This window comes from Lithobates pipiens, unplaced genomic scaffold (assembly GCF_037356315.1).
Source record: "Lithobates pipiens isolate NorthernLeopardFrog02 unplaced genomic scaffold, aLitPip1_a1.2 Scaffold_18, whole genome shotgun sequence".
Lineage (NCBI taxonomy): Eukaryota > Metazoa > Chordata > Amphibia > Anura > Ranidae > Lithobates > Lithobates pipiens.
Genome location: NW_027507758.1, coordinates 506,467,239 through 506,481,123, shown reverse-complemented (window position 1 = coordinate 506,481,123; position 13,885 = coordinate 506,467,239).

The window sequence follows — 13,885 nt, the reverse complement described above, 5'->3', positions numbered from 1 at the left end:
CCCACCAATGCAGCCTATCAGTGCCCACCAATGCAGCCCATCAGTGCCCACCAATGCAGCCTATCAGTGCCGCCTAATCAGCGCACTTCAATGAAGGAGAAAAATGACCCGTTTGCAAAATTTTATAACAAACTATTAAAACATGATATTTTTTTTTTTTTTGCATCTTTTTTTGTTTGTTTAGCAAAAAATAAAACTCCCAGCTGTAACTAAATACCACCAAAAGAAAGCTCTATTTGTGGGAAAAAAATGATAAAAATTTCATTTGGGTACAGTGTTGTATGACCGCGCAATTGTCATTCAAAGTGCATCAGCGCTGAAAGCTGAAAATTGGTCTGGGACTGAGGGGGGTTTAAGTGCCCAGTAAGCAAGTGGTTAAACACAATAGTAAATCCTAATTAAAAGCAAATTAATTAAAAATAAGTATATGCAAATGAAGCATAAGAATAGAGGATGCTGGGGACTGAAAGACTACATATTGCTAAAAAGTCCTAGTGTGAAACAGTAGTATAAAAAGCCACCAATGTGAAGTTATATATTAAAAAGCATATATTAAATAGTGTATTATATGCTAAAGAAATCCCTAAAAGGAAAAGAAAAAAAAGAATTATATAGAGACAAAAGAATAAATAAAGGAAAGAGAAGAAAAAATAATAAAAAATAAGATAAAAAAGGAAAAATAAAGAAAGAAAAATATTTTTTTATAAAAGTTCAGTAACACAGAATATTCAGTAATTGGAAATAAAGCAGTTAAAGTAAAGCTCAGTGTTAAGGCCTTGGGGAGCGAAAGATTGCATTTCAAATATCCATTGAGATTCACATTTACTAAGAGTAATTATTTTATTGCTTCCTCTCCAGTGTGGCTTGTATTTTTCAATGCCCCATAAAGAGAGGGAGCTGGGATCCTTTCCCTAAACTTCTAGAAAATGTCTCGATACACTATGTTTAGGGTAACCTGCAGTGCCGGGACAAGGTCATCCAGAGTCCAGGGCAAACATGCCAAACTGCACCCCCCGCCCCCAAGGTGTATGAGCATTATGCGTCATCAAAAAAAAAAAAACCCAAAGCATAAATTCCCCCTCCTCCCAGTGCAAATCTGTTCCTCTGCTGAAATCCCCCCTCCCAGCACAAATCTTATCAACCCCACCCCCCAAATCCCCCCCAATTCAAGTTCCCCCCAAAAATCACTCCTCCTAGCACAAATTATCTACCCCTAAGATGACCCCTCCCAATAACTCCACCTCAAATCCCCCCTTCCAGCAAAAAGCACCCCAATCATCCTTCCCAGCACAAATCTTCTTCCCCATTCCTTCTCGACCCTAAATTTTAGCATACCCCCCAAATTTCCCCTCCTAGAACAATACTTACTACCTGCTGCCCCCCAAATCCCTCTTTCCAACACAAATCCCCTCCCCCCTATTTCCTTGTGGTGCCCCCCCACTGCCCATGATACCATAGTGCCCAGGGCTTTTACAAGAAATGAAGTCTTTGATACTGTAATTTTTTCTAGTCACATTAGCACTAAATTCTTCTTTTTTCTTTTTCTTAAAGGTAGTATGGCAACAGGCGTAACAATTTTTACAAGGATAGAACCCTTTTACCCTCAAAAAAAATAAAGATTTTCTCGGAGGGGGGATCTAGTGTATTTTTAGCTAACAAATCCCGAAGTGTGGGAGCCCTTCTATACAAAAATTTAGGAAATGCAGGTAACACTTGGTTCAGATGGTGATCAGCTATTAAGATTTTCCAGTGTTTTCTAACAATAGATTCTAATTTTTTAAATTGCACATTATAGTCAAGAATTTATGGTATTTCTGTATACTTTGATTTTTCTTTTTCTCTATTTCTCAAGTGGTTTTGTCATTATTTCCAACTTCCTCAAATTTTCTGTTGTAGGAAGAATTTTTCATAACCTTTGTCTAAAAAACGTTCTCCAATAAATTCTGCTTGTTGTCTATAGCCAACTTCTGATGTGCAATTTCTTCTTAATCTTACCAACTGTCCTTTTGGAATATTCATTAACCATGATAAATGGTGGCAACTGTCCATAGACAGGTAACTATTTCTATCGACTGCTTTTAAAGAACGTTTTGGTCTTGATTCTCTTTTCTTCATGCCGAATTTCAAGGTCCAGAAAATTGATCCTTGATTCGTCTATTTCCCAGGATAGCTTAATATTTTCTAATTTCTTTCTAAAAGTTGGCCAAATTGTATGAGGCTCTCCTTCCCAATTCTAATTTTATTTCAAGTTATTATAAAGCATTACACATATTTAAACAATTTCAAACATATACATTACTTGCATACATAGTGAATACATATCATAAGTACTTTAACACACATAAAGTACTCTATCCCTTCCCCTTTTCTCTCCTCCAGCATAGTCTTTCCTACCATTACTTTCCTCCTTCTACCTTCAGCTTTTAACCAATTTCCTATACTGCCTCCATGGGTTCCAAACCAGGAGGCACCTTTCGTATGAATCTAATTCTTGTGCTATAAATATCTCAATCCTCTCTATATTGTCCATTTCTAAGGCCCATTCGTTTATCGAAGGAGACTGAGTTGATTGCCAGTGACGCGGTATCACCGTTCTTGCTGCAGTCAACCAGTGCCCAAGAAGCTTCTTTTTGATATTTTTATATGTTCCTGGTAACATAGAGAGAAGGGTAATTTGTGGCGTATTTGGGATTATCTCCCCAGTAACTAATGTGTATAGTTGCATAACCTTTTCCCAGAAACAAAAAATTGGGGGGCATTTCCACCAAATATGGAGCAGTGAGCCCCTCTCTGTATGGCACCGCCAACATATATCCGTTTTTTCTGGATATATACGATGTAGTGTCACTGGGCTCCAATACCATCTTGAGAGCAACTTGTAATTCGTCTCTTGTGCTTTAATTGTCGGTGATAGACAATGTGATAGTTTAAATGCCTTCTCCCATTCCCCAACCTCAATTTGAACATTAATCTCGTTAGCCCATTTATTTATATATTCCGGGGGCTCCGGATGATTTTTAATTATCAACATCTTGTAGAGCGCTGATAAAACGTGTTTTGGTTTTTGATCTTGTGTCATAAGAATTTCAAGTTGAGTTAAATCTCTACCCAGGGACTTACTCGAACGAATAGAATACCAAAATGAGAGTAACTGCCGGTGTTCCAACATGTGCATGAAAGATGGACACTGTCTAGGGAATAGGTTTAATAGAGACTGAACTGTTCCCTGACATAAAATATTGCTCAATCTATAATGAGATTCCCTTTTCCATATAAGAAAACTTGTCCTATTTAGTGCCGGGGGAAAAGAAGGGTTGCCAAATAGGGGTGTCATTGGTCCTTCGTACGAAGAAAGTCCCAATTGTATAATTGTTTTAGCCCATATATTCAACAGATGAGATGTAAGAGAGGGCATATTCTCTAATAACTCGATGTATCTTGCTACCAGATAAATCTACCCATGGCAACACCTTTAAATCGAATTGGTTCAACCCTTGTTCTAATTTTACCCACTGTTTAGTTTCCGAACAATAAAACCAATCCACCAGTCTAGTCAAGACTGCCGAAACATAGTAATAATACAGGTCAGGTACCTCCTTTCGTTTTTGGTAGTGACAATAATTTCTTTTGTAATCTTGGTTTTTTATGGCCCCAGATAAATTTTGTAAAAGCCGATTGTAAGGTAGAAAAAAATGATCTAGGGACACAGACAGGGATAGTTTGAAAAATATATAAAAATCGCGGTATTATATCCATTTTTAATATATTAATCCTCCCAAACCACGAATGTTGCTTGACATCATACTTTTTTAAATCTTGTAAAGTACGTTGCAGGAGAGGAACATAATTCATTGTGTATAAGTGGTTCGGGTCTGGGGGGATTTTAACACCTAAATATTTTAAAGCTGTAGAGCAAGTTTTAAACGAAAAATTAGCTCTCAGCATTGCATCTTGTTCAGGTATAAGCGACACTTTAAGGATTTCTGATTTAGATACATTTATTTTGAAGTTGCTCAATATCCCGAACTGCTGAAATTCAGATAATATAGAAGGTAGTGCAATATGTGGATTAGTGATATAAAGTAATAGATCATCAGCAAACAATGCCAATTTTATTTCCTTTTGCTTTATCTGTATACCAGAAATGGAAAGATTCCGTCTAATAGCTATTGCTAAATATTCCATTACTATAACATAAAGCATAGAGGATAGCGGACATCCCTGCCGGGTACCGTTTTGTATATTAAAACTCGTTGTCAGTGATCCATTAATCTTTATTCTAGCTGTCGGTTTAGTGTATAGTGCCATAATCTTATGAAGTATATTAGGCCCTAGTCCTATTTGCATTAGGGAATGTTTGAGAAAAGGCCATCCCACCCGGTCAAATGCCTTTTCCGCATCAACTGAGAGAAGGCATACTGATACTTTAGCCCTCTGTGCATAATTCATTAATAAGAAAGTTTTGATCGTGTTATCACGTGCTTCTCTACTTTGAACAAATCCTACCTGGTCCGTATGTATTAAGCTTGGGAGAGGTGATTGGAGACAAAGCGCAATCAGTTTAGCATATATCTATATATATATATATATATATATATATATATATATATGAGGCTCTCCTTGTCTCCCTTCCAAATTAAAAATATATCGTCAATATAGCGCTGGTATATAATTACTTGATCAGTTCTACTTTTATATATAAAATCCTCCTCCCATTGTGCCATATGGAGGTTAGCAACACTTGGGGCGTACTTAGCCCCCATTGCCACCCCTTGTATTTGTTTGAAAGAATTGTGGTCATACCAAAAATATATGTCTGAGACTATATTTTACGCACTCCAGAAGGTATTTCTTTTGTTTGCACTTCAATCCACTGTATTTCCTTAGAGCCCATCTTGTCAAGCTCCCACAGAGTTTATCCCATTCCCTATGGGTCTCTCTGGGGGGTTCTCTTTATTTTTATGAACCTTTGGGAGTATATATATGACTGGTGTTCGGCATGTATTTGGTACAAGATACTGTGCCTCTTTTTCATTCAAAAACTGCTTTTCTTTTCCCTTTTCTATCCGTTTACAGAGATCTTTTTTACACTGTAAAATCTGATTGCTTAAAAGTTTTTGATAGTTAAGTGTATCTTCAAGTTTTTGTTCCATTTCTTTCTTGTATGATTCTTTAGATAGTATTACAATGGCTCCCCCTTTTTCCGCAGGTCTTATAACTATATTATTTTTCTCTTCAAGCTGCTTTATTCCTCTTCTTATTTCTATCGGATCCCACACCTTTTTTATCTGTATTTTAAATATTCTTTATTTATACTCAGGAAGGTCACAAAGTTAAATTACATACACCTACGCAATTACATACATACATTCAACAGTTCCCAGCCCATCTTGCTCTCAGCAAAGATTCAATTTTCCCGTTTTTAGTAGCTGAGAACTCTATCCTATTTATCTCCACTGTTGTTAAGTACCTCCTTTTTATTTTAATATTTTTTCCCTGCCTGTAGTGAGGGCTCAGACCCCCCCCCCCATAGTGGACAACTTCCCTCTGCATTCCCCGGGAGATCTAAAAAAGACACTGGAGTGATCCAGCCCTAAGCAGGCTTTCTAAAGCAGGACATTAACGACACTGGATGCCTCTGGGAGATCTGGAGGGGTAGACGAAGGTCCTTTTTTTACCCCCTGTGGTTCTTATTGTGCCAGAAACGAGTGGAATGTCGGCTTCACACTGATGTTGTGGATGTGATGGACATCGGGAGAGCGGTGAGCTGTATCGATTTCACTTCTCGACTGGGAGGGGTATATACATACACACACTCACCTGCCCCCTAGAGATCCAATAGCCCATCCCCATCTGTTGCTTATAGCCTGGACAGTTATTATACACTTACATATAGAAGGAACCCTGAATACTCCTGCTCTGTCCATTTTTAACCTGCACTACCAGGAATCGTGCTTTCACTCCAATACTAGATTTACAAATTGTTTATCATTAATTTTAATCAATGATTAATTAATAGATAGATAGAGAGTGAGATATAGGGGTGCGTGTATGTGTATGTATATATATATATATATATATATATATATATATATATATATATATGTATACACACACCCCCTCCCTCTCTCATATATATATATATATATATATATATAAAATATGTGTTCATATATATCTTTATAAACACACCTCTATCTATATAGAGAGATAGATATGTATATGTATGTATGTATAATGTTTTGCACAAAGAGGGAAGTTCTGCTTATATTTGGATGACAATACGATTATGGTTACGATTACTCCTCCTTTTTTATTTAATTTCGATATTCTTCCGTCAGCAACTTTCGATCATGCACAGACTTTTGTATCTGTGTTTTATCGTATGAATTGTGTACGCATTAAACGAAAATTGGTTGTGCTGTTGACGAACAACAAAAGTTCGAGCCCCCATCATTCTTACCTGAGCTCCATCTCAATCAAGCGACAAGAGGCTCAGCTGTCCAGGACTCCCCCTCCTCATTGGCTGAGACAGCAGCCGGCGCCATTGGCTCCCTCTGCTGTCACTGAAAGTCAGTGAGTCAATGAGGAGAGAGAAGGAGCGGAGTCGGGCCGCAGCTCCATATCTGAATGGAAACACAGAGCAGTGGCTCGGCTCAGGTGCCCCCATAGCAAGCTGCTTGCTGTGGGGGCACTCGGCAGGAGGGAGGGGCCATGAACGCTGTTGAGGGACCAGAGCAGAGGAGGATCTGAGTTGCTCTGTGCAAAACCACTGCAAAGAGCAGGTAAGTGTAACAGGTTTGTTATTTTAAAACAACAAAAAAAATGAGACTTTAGTATCTTTAAGTCTTCATTTAGCCTTGCCCTGGGAGGTCTCCAGTGTGTGTCAGTAGGGTAGACTGGGAATAAGCAACCAGGTGGGCTGGTGAAGTAACAGGCAGATGGGCTAGCATTTTCTGCATAAGAAAAGCTTGGATCAGTGTCTACAGGGAAGAAGAAGGAGTTGCAGGATGCAGTTCACTCCACATGTGCTACTTTTTCAAGGGACTGAGAGTTCCTAGCCTGTAATTGGCTGTTGTTGAGCTGACAAAAAGACTGTTAGTTCCTAAAGGAATGAACCCAGCAGAGCTGTTCAAAGGAGCAAGATTTTTGCAGGAGGAAGAAGAGGAAGCTGTAAATAGGGAGGAAGTTGTCCCTGTATCTGTTGTTTATCATGTTGGGCATCCCATAATCCCTACCCCCCATCCAAGTTATCATCTCCTAATAAAACAACAAAACAAGCCAAAAAAATGTTTTCTAAGCCTGGATGGAAGAAGGAAATGTTGAGCAGCAGTGGGGAACCCTGACATTTGCAACTCCTACCGGTGGGGGGGGGGCTTAGTGCTACATGGGAATTGATTTCTTGTTTACGATACAGTCAATCCTGGCATAAGCTTCATATTGCACAGTGCAGATGATGAAATCTTGAGACTACTGGAGTCCTATGCTGAACTAGTCTTTTGACAGTGGTGCCGGCCTTTGCAGTCATAGTCACTTGCATGGGTGCCATGTTTAAAGGAATGCTCTATATCAGTGATATGCAATTGGTGGACCTCCAGCTGTTGCAAAAAGCCCCATCATGCCTCTGCCTCTGGGTGTCATGATTGTGGCTGTCAGCGTCTTGCTATGCCTCATGGGACTTGTAGTTCTGCAACAGCTGGAGGTTCGCTAATTGCATATCCCTGGTCTATATAGATGAGGCAAGTAATAGCTCTAATGAGTGCCTTCTAGGTTGAGCATTCGTTACATCTGTGGGATTTAAGCTGACTTTCTGAAGTCACTGTCTGAAGTGTGGAGATCTCAGGGCAGATTTCAACATCTGAGTCTGGATCTACTAGCTCACTTATGCCACTATCAGGATTGATGTGTTTTCCACTGCACAATAATGCAGATGCTGTAAACCATGTTGTGTCCTTAAGGCTACATGCAGTGGCAGCTCTTGTGGCGTGGTCTATAGCGTGATTATAGTCAGTAGCTACATAGTGTCACTTTGTTGTTAAAGTGGTTGTAAACCCTTACAAACCACTTTGACTTACAGGTAAACCTAGATTAAGGCTTACCTGTAGGTCCAAGAAATATCTCCTAAACCTATACGGTTTAGGAGATATTTACCTGAAGACAGCCACCGCTGTCTACGGCGCACGCACCGTAGACAGCGGCACGCAGGAGCACTGGGTAAGCCGCAGATCGCTGCGATATGCCGCGAGTGTCGGCTCCCCGTGCGTGCACATGCGTGGGAGTGACGTCATCGCTGCTCCGGCGAATCACAGCACCGAAGCAGCGAGACCCACCAAGAAGATGGACGCTCAGAACTACAGGGGACAGTGGTGACTTTGCTGGCTCCTGTGTCAGGTAAGTGACACATAATGGACTACTATGCAATGCATAGTAGTCCATTATGCTTTACCTTTGCAGTGAATGAAAGAGGAAGTAAACCCATCAGGGTTTACTTCCTCTTTAACATACAGTGAATATTGAATCATCTAGTCTTGTTATAGATGTAACCCAATACCACCTTGCTCTCAGTGTAGAAATCAACATCTTTAAGGTCAATGTCCATTTCTGATGCAGTAAGTTTGGCTACCTCAATAGCTAATACTGCAGTGCAGAGTTCTAGTCTAGGTATAGTGTGCTCAGGGTGTGGTGCCAGTTTTGCTTTGCCCATGAAACATCCTTTTTGGTATTGTGCTGGAATATCTATCATTTTTTTAAGTACGCAACAGCAGCTATTGCTTTGACAGAAGCATTGGAGAATTTGCAAAGTATCTGGCTTTGTACTTCTGTAGAGGGTACAGGAGCATATGGGTGTGAAACACGCAGGCCAGATAAAGCTGACAGGGTATTTCTTCACTCTACCTAAGAGTTTCTTTTATCAAGGGGCAGTGGGGCATCCCAGTAAGATGCTTTACCTTGAATGGTAACAGGGTCTGCAAATCCTATTTGGTCTTACAGGCCATTAGACTGGGTTCACACTGCCGTGCAGAGCGGCTCACAGCAGGGGTCCAGCGCACCCTTGTTTACCATTTCAGGTCCGAGTTTGAACCTGAAACATACCAGAAGATGCATAGAACTTCTGTGCAATTTGCTCTGCAGCTGTCCTGGACCAGTGTGAACCAGTTCCATTGAAAGCTGGTCACAGTCTCCTGACATGTGAATTGGAAAACTCGCATCCAATTCGCAATAGTGTGAATCCAGCCTCAATCATGGACAAGACACCTCTTCAAGTGAAAGGTTTTTTCTCTGTGCTTATTAGGAAGGTAAAGGAATCCAATTTCAAGTCCCATAGCAAACCAGGACTGCATTGTACTGCCCCAAAATCAAAGTCTCTTAGATCATTAGAGTGGTATTGGGAAGGGAAACCTTGCATTACTTCTCTACTGTTAGAAGCAATCTTGTGAAGCCTGAGATTGGAGCAGGCTATCATTTACTATGCTCTTTTTAGGAAACTTATTGCAGACTCAGTGGAAGGTAGATATTTTTTAACAGTCATCTACATAAAAGTATTTTTGAATCATCATGTGAGCCTTACTCAGGCTCACCTTTCTGAGCAGAACATCTGACGCCATGGATAGAAACTACAGGAGAAGGGCTGTTGCCAAAGATGTGTATTCTCATGCCGTACTCAGTGATGTCTTTGGAGGGGTCATTATCTACAAACCAATGAAATCTCAAGAAGTTGCTGTCTTTCTCTCTGACAAGGAAGCAATGGGTGTGGGGTGTTAGCTATGAAAGCAATAGAGTCTCTATTAAAGCGTAAATGCACCCCCAAAAGTTTGTTATTGAGGTCTAAACCTGTCAAGAGGACATTGTTGTTTAGGAGACACTTTCAAATTCGGCACTAAAGTCAAACATTAGTCTGATCTGACCCGGCTTCCTGAGGTGGTATATGCCAAAAATCGGTAGGTACCGGCACTCCTCAGAGTCTTTAAGTGTGGGAGCTATTTCGGCTTGACTGTTCTCCATGAAATAAAATAAGCGGTCTCTCATCTCAACATAGAATAACACAATGAAATAACAAAGCTGCAGATGGCAATAAGTTCATGCTCACCAGGGAGGCTGCCTGTAGGTGATGTAAGTTTAGTCCTCCACTGAAGCACTGGAATGTGGAGGGGGCAAGAGCAACTGGCTCAGACTCTCAGTGTCTCGCTGAAAGGCTGAGCCGGGTGCTGGTCCAGGCATGTTGGCAGATCCCGACTTCATTGCCGCGATCTTGCCCAAGCCTGGACCGGCTGTGTGATGTCAGGCAACAGCTTCAACCCACTGTCTGCTGACAACGGGTCACAGGAGTGCTGAATGATCTGCACTCCCGTGATCCACAGGAGAAGTACAACCAAACAAGCTTTGGCTGTACTTCTCCTTTAAAGCATACTGTGCTAAGGAGGCCATTTAATTTTGAATTAGCCTTCAGCACACTTTAATACAAAAAAAATTAACATGAATTTCCCAAGTAACCTGCAGCCACACTCTTCACCATTTTCATTCACCCTCCTGATTCTTGGAAGGTGCTCGTGAATCCTTCCTGATCCCAGATTTTCATGCAGGCAGGAGAGCCTTTGAGCTGATGGTGGGGCAGGACTTGGGAAGGAAACTGGGACATGTTTTAATTGTAGAGGGTGTGATTTTATTCATTTATTTATTACCACCTCTTCAGAATGAAACCTCTTTTTTAAAACTGGGCAAGAGGAATAAAATGTTTTTTATTTAACAAACTAAAGGCTTTTTCTGGATTTAAAGAGATTATTTTGGATCTCTGAATAATGTAAACCAGATTGCAGTTTGTACACAAGGTCAAATCCATTGATTTAATAGGTAATGTGAGAGGAATTGGTGCTGATAATCTGCACATGAACAATGCAGGGCGTCTGACTCAAACCAGAGACATTATCATTGCTCTTTTACACACAAGCTGACTGGGGTTAGGAAGCTGCGACAGACTGGATTAACTCATGAATTAATTGTAAACGAATGCTAAGAACGTATGGGGTCAGCAGCAAATGTAATTCATGTAGGAAAAAGCTTGTTAAGCTCATCTCTCATCAGTACTATTTTTTTATTTTTTTATATTGATGCTGGAAGGGTTAAAAATGCTGTCTGCAATCATGTTGAGGTTTCCTTGTTTGGTTTTAAATGCTGTATGTGCATTGAGGAAATTGATGGGTAAACACATAGCAAAAAAATCCCAATGGAGGTTCTAAACCTTCCATGCTCTGCTAGAAAAAATGCTAATATTTTGGTCTTCATTGTGTCCCTATTGGAGGGTTTTCTCCTAACTTCCTGCTCTAACACCAATCAAAAAGACAGGAATTGAGGAGACATCTCCCAGTAATAAAAAAAATGTCAGGACTCTAAACATCCCTACCATTTTTTATTTATTTTTTTCGTTTAAATCAAGTTTTGGTTTTATTTGAGCTTTAAAGCTTAGTAAATATAAAGGGCAATCAATATTAGACAAAAGATATATATAGAGAAGGCTATTGGTCAACAATATAAATGAATAAAAAGGGTACCACATCCCAGTTGCAAAATTTTGAAAAGAAAAGAAAGGGGAAAGAGAAATTACTAGGGGACTGGAGGGTAACCAACCCCCGGGATTTTTATATCGGTACCATATATATGAATACAATATTTAAAGTTTAACCACTTGCCGACCGCCTCACGCCGATGTACGTCGGCAGAATGGCACGGGCAGGCATAAGCACGTACATGTACGTGATTTGCCTCCCGCGGGTCGGGGGCCCGATCGGGCCCCCGCCCGGTGCCTGCGGCGGTCGGTTTTCGTTCGGGAGCGATCCCGGACGAGGGGACGGCCATTCATTCATGGCCACCCCCTCGCGATCGCTCCCGACGAATGGAAATCCCCGGTGACATCACTTCCTCTCCTGTAATGTAAACACAGGAGAGGAAGTGATGTATTCTCTCCTCCGTGTCGGTATTTTTCATTCCGACACGGAGGAGAGCGGATCAGTGAGTTGCACCAACACATCCCACACACAGTAGAACATGCCAGGCACACTCACACCCCCCCTTTACCCCCCGATCACCCCCCCAATTACCCCTGCCCCCCCAGTCACAGTGACACCAATGTCATTTTTTTTTTTTTTTTTTTTTTTTTTTGCATTGGTGTCATTTGTGACTGTAATAACTGTTAGGGCAGTTAGGGTTAGCCCCCTTTAGTTCTAATGTACCCCCCTAACCCCCCCAATAAAGGTTTAACCCCGTGATCACCCCCCGTCGCCAGTGTCACTAAGGCTGGGTTCACATTGCAGCGGTTTATGAGAACGAATGTGATTCGCACCGCACTGCAGTGCAAATCACATCCGATCTCTGTGCGATTCGAGTTCAGCCATTCGCCGCACCCGCCGCACCCGCCACACCCGCCGCACCCGCCGCAAATTCGCACGGGACCCTTTTTTTGGCCCGCAGCAGAATCGGATCGCATGGGTGTTCACACCATGCGATCCGAGTTTGCAGATCGCACTGCGATATGCGAACTGATCTGGGGGTGTCAGTAACATTTCACTGACACTCCCAGCAGTTCGCATAGGGCAGTGTGAACTGCCGCCGGGAGGCATGCGATGCGGGAACCCGCCGCGGATTCGCGGCGTTTCCGCATCGCTCCAGTGTGAACCCAGCCTAATAAGCGATCATTTTTCTGATCGCCGTATTAGTGTCACAGGTGACGCTAGTTAGGCAGGTAGGTATTTAGGTTCGCCGCAGCTTTTTATAGCGCTAGGGACCCCCATATACTACCGCATAAAGCCCCCTGATTGCCCCCTAGTTAACCCTTTCACCAGTGATCACCATATAACTGTTACAGGTGACGCTGGTTGGTTAGTTATTTTTTTATAGTTTCAGGGCACCCGCCATTTATTACCTAATAAAGGTTTAACCCCCTGATCACCCGGCAGGTGTCATTTGTGACTAATAACTGTTAGGGCAGTTAGGGTTAGCCCCCTTTAGTTCTAAGGTACCCCCCTAACCCCCCCAATAAAGGTTTAACCCCGTGATCACCCCCCGTCGCCAGTGTCACTAAGGCTGGGTTCACATTGCAGCGGTTTATGAGAACGGATGTGATTCGCACCGCACTGCAGTGCAAATCACATCCGATCTCTGTGCGATTCGAGTTCAGCTATACAGATAGTATGGCTGAATTCGTGTCGCACCCGCCGCACCCGCCGCAAACTCGCACGGGACCCTTTTTTTGGTCCGCAGCAGAATCGGATCGCATGGGTGTTCACACCATGCGATCCAAGTTTGCAGATCGCACTGCGATATGCGAACTGATCTGGGGGTGTCATTAACATTTCACTGACACTCCCAGCAGTTCGCATAGGGCAGTGTGAACTGCCGCCGGGAGGCATGCGATGCGGGAACCCGCCGCGCATTCGTGGCGTTCCCGCATCGCTCCAGTGTGAACCCAGCCTAATAAGCGATCGTTTTTCTGATCGCTGTATTAGTGTCACAGGTGACGCTAGTTAGGCAGGTAGGTATTTAGGTTCGCCGCAGCTTTTTATAGCGCCAGGGACCCCCATATACTACCGCATAAAGCCCCCTGATTGCCCCCTAGTTAACCCTTTCACCAGTGATCACCATATAACTGTTACAGGTGACGCTGGTTGGTTAGTTATTTTTTTATAGTTTCAGGGCACCCGCCATTTATTACCTAGTCTCACTAGTGTACCCCTAAATTTAGGGGTGTCTACTTTCTAAAATGGGGTCATTTGGGGGGGGGGGTTTGTGCCATCTTGGCATTTTATGGCCTTCAAAACTGTAACGCCCTTAGAAAGCCTGAAGGCGGTGCTTGGTTTTTGGGGCCCCGTACGCGGCTAGGCTCCCAAAAAGTCCC